Source organism: Myxine glutinosa, chromosome 2, assembly GCF_964187855.1.
Source record: "Myxine glutinosa chromosome 2, kmMyxGlut1.1, whole genome shotgun sequence".
In the NCBI taxonomy this organism is placed as follows: Eukaryota; Metazoa; Chordata; class Myxini; order Myxiniformes; family Myxinidae; genus Myxine; species Myxine glutinosa.
Genome location: NC_136262.1, coordinates 83586825 through 83596133, shown reverse-complemented (window position 1 = coordinate 83596133; position 9309 = coordinate 83586825).

Here is a 9309-nt window from a genome sequence, read left to right as displayed (position 1 = left end):
GATATATATATACAGTGAAACCTTGACTTACGAGTGCACCAACTTACGAGTTTTCCGAGATACGAGCCGTCGCTCGCCTCCCCTGTCCCTAAATATATATATATATAAATATATATAAATATAAATATATATATATATATATATATATATATATATTTATTGGATTCATATATATACTTTTGATAATTACAAATACTTGGATATTTAATAATGCATATATATACAATATAAATATATACAATATGTATATATATATTTATTTATTTATTGGATTCATATGTATACTTTTGATAATTACAAATACTTGGATATTTAATAATGCATATATATACAATATAAATATATACAATTGTAATATATAAATATAAATATATACAAGTATTTGTAATTATTAAAAGACAAAATATGACTCCGAGTGCATTCCTATGAAGTGACTTAAGGTGTGAAGCAGTGCTCTGTCATCTGATCTATGGCTGATCTCAAAAGGGTCTCTGTCATCAGGAGTTGCCTGGTCATGCAAGGTCGGGGAGTAGGCCTCACAGCGTGGCAGATAAAGAGATGTCCCAGCAGGCTGATCTGACCAAGACATGGCAACAAAGGAATGGGGCAGAGGCTCGGACAGCCTCGGCAAAGGGCCCATTCAACTCGTCAGCGTGAGCAGCAAGGCGGCTGACAGATTGCTGTCCCCGCAACCCACCTGCCATGGAAACTGGCGGGTGGGGGAGACGGTGAGACAAGGCCCCCATGCCTGCCTTCTCAAGCCATCTCTTTTCTCTTTGATAGGACCATGGCGGGCGCAGTGGGCAGCCCGCATCTTTTTCAACCCCTAAAACGTGGAACCCAAAGCGTTTAAACAACAGGCCAAGATGAGGCCGGAGGAGATACCCACGCGGACATAAAGGCTGTTGTCGCCTGTGAACAACCACTCATCTGCCTCTCTTGTGTTTCCAGACTCGTGGGACTGAATAACCGAAAGAGAAAAAAAAAAGTTTGGAAAATACTGGAAAATGTAAACATGCACGTTGTTGCTGTCAAACAATAATAATCATTCAACAATACGTTTTGGATTACTTTGGGGCGGCATACAAATATTATTCATCAACACGATCTTCTTAAAACTTATTTGTTGGGTTAGAAATAACTTATTTGAAAAAGAAACTCGTTAGAACTTGGAAAAAAGTCAAGGGATAAAAAAACTCTTTACCCCCATGGTCTCTTCTTACAAAATAGATCTTTTTAAAAGTAATACATCGACTCACCTGCAGATAGATACTTCAGAGGGCTGGCAGGATAGCATGGAGGTGTAAACATTCGTCTCCGAGCTGTCTGGCCTGGGTATGAATGTCGACCCAGCTTTAAACCGTCACCCTGGTGCTGCACATACAGGGAGATGGATCAATGTGCGTGCCGTCCATCACAAACACGTAAAAATGGTCGTCTCGTCCGATTTCATTCATTGGCGGATGGGAAAGATCCCTGGGTGTCATCGCAAAGCGTCGTCGAGTTATTACGTGGCAATAAGTGTGACTGTCTGAATCAGTTGTAGTAATAGTAGTAACAATGTTAGTAGTTAAGGTAGTTGTAATAGTGTTAGTAGTTGTAGTAGTTGAAAGAATAGTAATCGTGTTAGAAGTTGTAATAGTAGTAATAGTGTTCGTAGTTCTAGTAGTTCTAGTAGTTGTAATAGTAGTAATATTGTTAGTAGTTGTAATAGTAGTAATAGTGTTACTAGTTGTAGTAGTAGTAGTTAGTAGTAGTTGTAATAAATGTGGTCGTAGTTCTAGTCGTAGTAGTAGTAGTAGTAGTAGTAGTAGTAGTAGTAGTAGTAGTCGTAGTAGTGTTAATCGTTTTAGTCATAGCAATAGTGGAAGTAGGAGTAATAGTAGTAGTTGTAATAGTGGGAGTAGTAATGGTAATAATAGTGTTAGTCGTAGCAATAGTGGAAGTAGTATTAGTAGTAGGAGTTTCCTTGATTTGTTGCCTTTTTTCTTTTTTTCTTTCTAAGCTGTGTCCACTTCACACCCCTCGCTAACAAAATTCATTTCATACAAACTCAAATGTGCACGATATCTTTCGATTATAACAAACGTGAATTTACAGACGCAAAAGTTACACGTTTTGGCTCGACGGAAAAAGAAAGAGCGTACACCAGCGACTTACAACAAATATATGAATTAACATTCTAATTACTATTTTCACGATATAAGCAAAAGAGCTTCTTTAGTGAAAGCTAATGTTTTATTGAAAATACATTTTATCCATTTAGAATGTTGCTTAAGGAAAAAACACTTAATCCCTCTTATTCATTTCAGGAATTATTTCCAATAGGTTATCCTTTTTTTTTTTGCAAAGTGAAAATATACAAAAATCCATTCCTTTTATTTAGTCTTGGAGTGGTGACACACATTTGTAATATGTCGAACGATATTTTGTACAAAGCACGAGAGCAAGTGTCCCGACACTAAAAGCATAATAAACGAATGTGGTTAACAGTTTAATTGCAATCTTCAGCCATAACGTAATTTTGAGAGCAAACGCATCCAACTTACATAAATTGAAGGTTTTTTTGACTCGATCGTATTTTTGATGGAGCTTTGCAAGGTAAGGGATGAACACAAGTCGCGAAATGATAATACAACACAGATAAATCAACATCAATTTATCAATGAAGAAATGATTGGAACATCCAATCTGAGAAGGCCAGCAGTTCAAACTCCGACTGAGACATATTAAAGACTTTACAAATGGTACGTGATGCTTCCTTGCCTGATGATGAACATTTAAAAAGGAGACAACACAAACAAACAACCATAACATATGCATTGATGGGCCCAATATCGTCCTCCTCCTGCATCGTTATTCCTTGGAAAGAACTCATATTATACTAACGAGCAACGGTACCCGCCCTATGGGCGGGGCTTCAATTGGGAGGCCCAAATGAAAAGGCAAAATATCAGAAATTTAAGGCTTCTTCTATTTTAAACGAATTATATAAACATCCGTTAAATCATATCACACGCAAATCATCATAATCGAAACAGTATTTGGAGAATTTCAACAAAAGCCACATCATTGTTCATATCGGCAAATATTATTCCATCGTGTTTGGAAAAACTGGAAAAATTGGAAAATTGGAAAAAAATTGGAAAAACAATATAGTCTATTTTACTCCAGGGAGTCCCAGGATTACCAACCCAAAATTTTGGTGCGATCGGTTCAGCCGTTTTTGCGGTACCTGGGAACAGACGGACATTTGGTGAATTATAGTAAGATTAATGTATTAATGAAGCATTTTCAAGTCTGGTCTTCAATATTTAATTTGTGACATTGTTTAATCAGCAGTGTTAGTTATTTAGTATATGTATATGTGTGTATATATATATATACTAGCTTGGCTCGGGTCGCTGCGCTCGCCTCACCACGCGTCGTTACAGAGGAACGGGCGTATTTTAGCTGAGGATAATGACTGTACCTGAGTTGCTGTGTTGTCATGATTTACACCAATCATAATACAAACAATTATTTTGTACAAATGTATTTGTTGTGTTTGTGATATTACATTTTTATAGGCAATTTAGGTTGAAGATTCAGGTTGAATGTTTTTTTTTCAAAAAAGAACCCCTCAGCACATACATAAGGGGAGGGGTAGGTGCAGACTGGAAATTTGGGACGATTACACCTCACCACCACGTAATTCAAAAAACCTCACCACCAATTAATTCAAAATACCTCACCACCACGTGATTCAAAACCACCACAACGTTATTAAAAACACTTCACAACCACGGAAACAAAAGTTTGAGGGAGTCGTTAAGTGACAACACAGACACTGCCCAGATGTGTAGATATATAGATAAATGACTGTACCCGAGTTGCCGTTTTGTCATGGTTTAAACCAATCATAATTCAAACAATTATTTTGCACAAATGTATTTGTAATATACGTGATATCACATTTTATAAACAAATGAATTTGAAAAAAAAAAAATTTCCCAAACAAATTCCAAAAAAAAAAAAAATTACCCTTAGGACATACCGACGGGAGAGATGTGCATACCAGAAGTTTGGTACGATTTCACAAAAGTTTGAGAAAGTAGTTCAGTGACACCACAGGACAACACAGGACAGACGCTGCACAGATATATATATATATATATATATATATATTATATATATATATATATATATATATTATATATATATATATATATATATATATATATATATCATTAGGGTCAATATACGAAAAAAACTCACCTAACCCCCAAAAAATTGATACAAAAGGTTTTTCAATGGATTCTGGTACCATTGGGCATGCTAAATAACATACTAAAAATCTAGTAACATCTGACTTCCGGAAAGGGGTCATTTTCAAGATGGCGTCCAAAGATGGCCGCCAGGAGCTTAAAATGGCCATATCTCAATTATTATTCAACCTAGAAAGGTGGTTTTGGTGTCTAACCCTAAGTTTTAGGCACAAGGAATCCAATTGAATCAATAAAATTACCATCAGTTAATTATTTATTGACAAGTCCAAGATGGCATCCCAAGGTGATATCCTGATCCACTAAAATGGCTCTGTCGAATAGTAGTCAACCTAGAGAGATTTTTTTCAGTGTGTATACCTAGGTTTAATGCACCCAGGAAATCATCAAAATTACATAAATAAGCACAAAGTAATCAGGTAATCCAGTAAGCCAGGTTTACCAGCCCATTAGGCATTTGTTGTCTTATACAGTTAGTCGCTATTCATCGTCATCCTCCGACTCCTCTGGAAGAAATTTGTTACGTGGATTGTCACATTCTTCAAGTTGGCACGGTCCACAGGCAGTAGTACATGGTAGTCCATATCGTCTACAAGAGCAGCGGAGTGTCTTGCAGGCAGTGGAGCAGTTACAATGAATGACCTTCAAGAGACTGTCTGGAGCAGCGTTCATTCTTGACATAAGTGGGACAAACTGATTATCCTGCAGGCTCCACCCCCATTTCATGGCATCCATACCCTCTTCTTTTCCCATCCACAGCATGATCTGGTAGTACGCTCTACGACAGTGAAGTTTGGTAGCAGATTCAGTTGGGGGCAGACGTTCGGGTGTTACAAAAGACGAAGCAGAGACAACCTTCTTGCTGAAGGTGTTATATCGCATTGTTGCAAGGGAATCTTTGCACTTGCCACCAAAGAGGATACTTGTTGGTGCACTTGCCACTTGTTGGCACAAGACCGAAGGACAGGGTCTCCTTTTACAAGCTTCTGGAAAGCAGTCTTTTTGCCAACACCAAAAATCCGAGAAGTCGTGTCACAACCAGTCATGGCATGGATGAATATCAACTGAGAACACATGTCATATCCGAGGATTTCTTTTAGACGGTTGATGTCATACACTTTAAAACTACCATCAGCTTTGGACTTGTCTGATCTGAAATAAAGGCTCTTACTGTCTCCCTGCGCATAGTAAAGGAGTAAGACAAGGAGATCAGTATCTTCTCCAATCAGTGTAGTGGTGTGTAGAAGAGATGCCTCCACTGCAGCCTTTACTATATCTACGTCAGCATCTCCAGGTGCATTGACCACAGTGCAATACCTTTCTCTCAGTTCATCACTTATCATCCCGATCAGTCTCTGTTTATTGATATCTCTTGACAGGACCTCCTCCTTCTTGCCTGAGAACTTTGTCTCAGCAGTGAAGCTGACAATGGGATGAATATTGTGTCCTCTTCTCTGATGCGTGTTGTCTTTAATGGACGGCCCTTCCTCATAGCCATCAAAGACAATGGTCGTAGCTGAACCATAATGCTGGATGGTGAAGTCAGCATACGACTGCGCTATTTCACCATAGCTTTCTCCACTCTTCCATGGTATTCTGTGAAGGAGTGAACCTCCATCAAGGACGTGGATCTCCGTTTCTGGTACAGAATCTAGGATGGCATCACTTGCATGATCACAGATCGCGTGAGCTAGTTGTGGCTTATCAGCCTTTCGGAAGACGTTTCTGGCTTCAAAGAGGGCAGGAGGGAAAGGACTGAGCTCATAACTCATAACCTCCTGCAATGATAGCTCTCCAGTTTGGGAGACTACCAGGAAACGTTGAAAAAGAAGTGCAGAATCAATGGTTCGATCAGGAGCGACCTTTATAGCTGATGTTTGTCCAAGGGTTCTGGCTTTATCCTTTCTACTGAATGAGAATGTGAATGCATACTGTCCAATCATTTTGTGCAAGATTTTGCATCCAACAGACTCATATTCATGCACATTCACACCCTTCCTGAGCCACAACAGGGAACGGGGGGGGGGACGAGAGGGGGGAGGGGCCAGAAGGGGGAGGGGGGAGGGGAGGGGGAAAGGGGGAGGGGGAAAAGGGAGGGGGAGGGGGGAGGGGGAAAAGGGAGGGGGATGGGGAGGGGGAAAAGGGAGGGGGAGGGGGAAAATGGAGGGGGAGGGGAGAAGGGGAGGGGGAGGGGGGAGGGGTAGGGTGGAGGGGGTAGGGTGGAGGGGGAAGGGAAGGGGGGGACGGAGGGGGGAGGGGGAAGGGGGAGGGAAGGGGATGGCCAGTCAACAATGACGTTGCAGTTCTCATGGTCGGAGAGCAGCACAACAATCGGACATAGTCCTGCATATTCGCAACAGCACGAAGCGGATTTTGGAGACTCACCGATCCTGTGACGTCCTCCAGTACCGGCGTTGCCGGGCGGGGGAAGGGAGACCCGTACATTCCCAACCCGTACATTCGCCCTCTCGACTCAAGCTCACTCGGACAAAAGCCCTCGCACAAATTACACCGTGAAGGCCCAATGGTCATGTCTATGCCACAAATCACGGGCACACTGAATTGAAAATATATAGAACGCTCATACTCCGTGAAAAGTGAAGCCGCCGTGTCGCCATCTTGGTCAGCACGACTCGACCAACTCGCTTCGCGGATCTCGTTTTGTGCGGCAAGAAACTGCTCCAATCGGTTATGGAAGGGTTGTGGAAAGACGTTTCACAGCTGTTTCAAAGACATTTAATTCATATCGCACAAAATCGATACAAAACACGATCGCATAAAAGGTGAAGTGACGTGTGACGGGATGGAACATCACGTGATCGCTCTGAGCGAATCAGTCTGGCGGCGGGAATGGAACATCACGTGATCGCTCTGAGCGAATCAGCGAGCTGCTCTGGAACCGGCTGAGATTAGCGGGTACTTCGCTGAAATGCGCTGAGGTAAATATGAATAAAAAATATGGATCGTCAAATATTTTGAGTTCGGCCATGTTCGTCCCACGCTCAATGGCCATGTCTATGTCAAATATCAAGCACGTAAGCCTCTCCGTTTAGGAGTCTATCGGTAACATTACACACACACACACAAACTGTGTTTTATATATATATATATATATATATATATATATATATATATATATAATATATATATATATATATATATATATATATACATATATACATATATATATATACATACATACATATATATATATATACACATATATATATATATACACATATATATATATATATATATACATATATATATATATATATATACATATATATATATATATATTGTCGCGTAACCGTGATTAACACCACAGTTACGGATGACCGATTTGCGAGACTTTAACTCCCGAGGCGAACACTCAATGGCGGACTCAAGTTCAACACCAACGCGCGGAATGGCGGGGCGCAGCGAAGGCTCCGCAACCTTATCTTATTAAAATCAAACACCCAGGAAAACTGCGTTCAGATATTATGTACAAAAAGTAATATAAGGGTTTATTAGGAAAAGTAAAGCCAGTGAAAAAGCCCGCCGGTAAATCTAATAATTCTAATAAACCTAAATCGGGACGTCCCCACACGACTGACAGCAAACACAAACGAGGGAGATTAATCACGAAAATAACACGTCCCGTCGTTCAAAATATACGCGGAGATCGGGCTTATCTGTCTTTGTCGTCTTGTATTGTTGGTGTCCAGCACCGCTCCTTCCGGCCCGATCGCACACCACGAGGCCCCTCGCTCCAAGCACCACGCGTCCGACGCAGGCCAGCGGCTCCACTTGACCAGGGACAGGAAGGACTCCTTTCAACTCCACTCGACTCGACGACGCGGGAGTGCTGGCAGCCAAGTGCCAACGAACTGCTCAGTGCCAACTGGGTGTGCTCTCGTGTGTCTCCTGCGACTCCCTACAACCCGAACTGCACTCGAACTGCGACTGGAATGGCGTGTCCTCTCCAACTCTCCACCACCGCTCAACTCTCTGGTGCCTGCCTGCGTCTGCCAGTGCCTGCCACGAACTCAACTCAACTCAACTCCCACTCCGGTACCGAACTGGGACGCTCTACTCAACTGTCCAACGAACTGGGACGACTCGAGATCAGATCTCAACTCTGGAAATGGCGTCCGACCGTCGCCTATATTGGTGGCCGATGACGTCACATTGCGCACTCCTCAGCCAATCAAAGCCTCCCGCGACTCCTGACATCTCCCCCGTTACGCGACCCTGCGGTCCTGGCATAACACGTGCCGGCCAGGTTTGTAGGCCTTTGGAGGTGTACACGGTGGCGGCCAATTGTGGTGGTGTTTTTGACCTGGTTTCCTGTCAATTTATTACGAAGTCCTTGTCAGGGAAAGGGGGATTATTTAATGTTGCGCTAAGGACCTAACTAATGTTTATGTGGTTTGCAGTGCCATAAAGGACAAAGGTTTGATTACTAGGTGAGACTCACAGGGGCGTTACCTTTAACCCCTCACTATTTAACACTCGAATCTCCAGGTAGATCCACACTCATACATCTTACCCCGACAACCGCCTAAACATCAAGAACTTATTACATGTAGAGTCCCTGTCACGACAGCCGAATACCTACCTATTCAGATCTACCTAGCTCTAGATGTTGCATTACCAAATTCATAACACAGCCCCCCCCCTGGAACCGTAGCTCCTGCAAGGTTCACCGCAGGGCTACCATTCCAGCCTTAACACTTACTGTCACACACTTAATTAACCTATGAAATAAATCAGGAAGGGCTGTGGGAAGTGAGTCGGACTACCTACCTACACTTCCTTAACATGCTGAACCCCTTAACCATCATGCAAGTATGTACATCTTCTTCGTTGTTCCTGTGGAGGGAGGAAACAACAACACACAACACTAACTTAACCACAAAACTTAACCATCTTTCCAAAACTCAAAACTCTAACCTTTGTACATACCCCGGTCTACAGACCGCGTCCCCCGGTGGATGCCACAAGACACAACCTCACCTGCGGGGCCATCCCCAATGCATCCCACTAAATTTCCACGGGC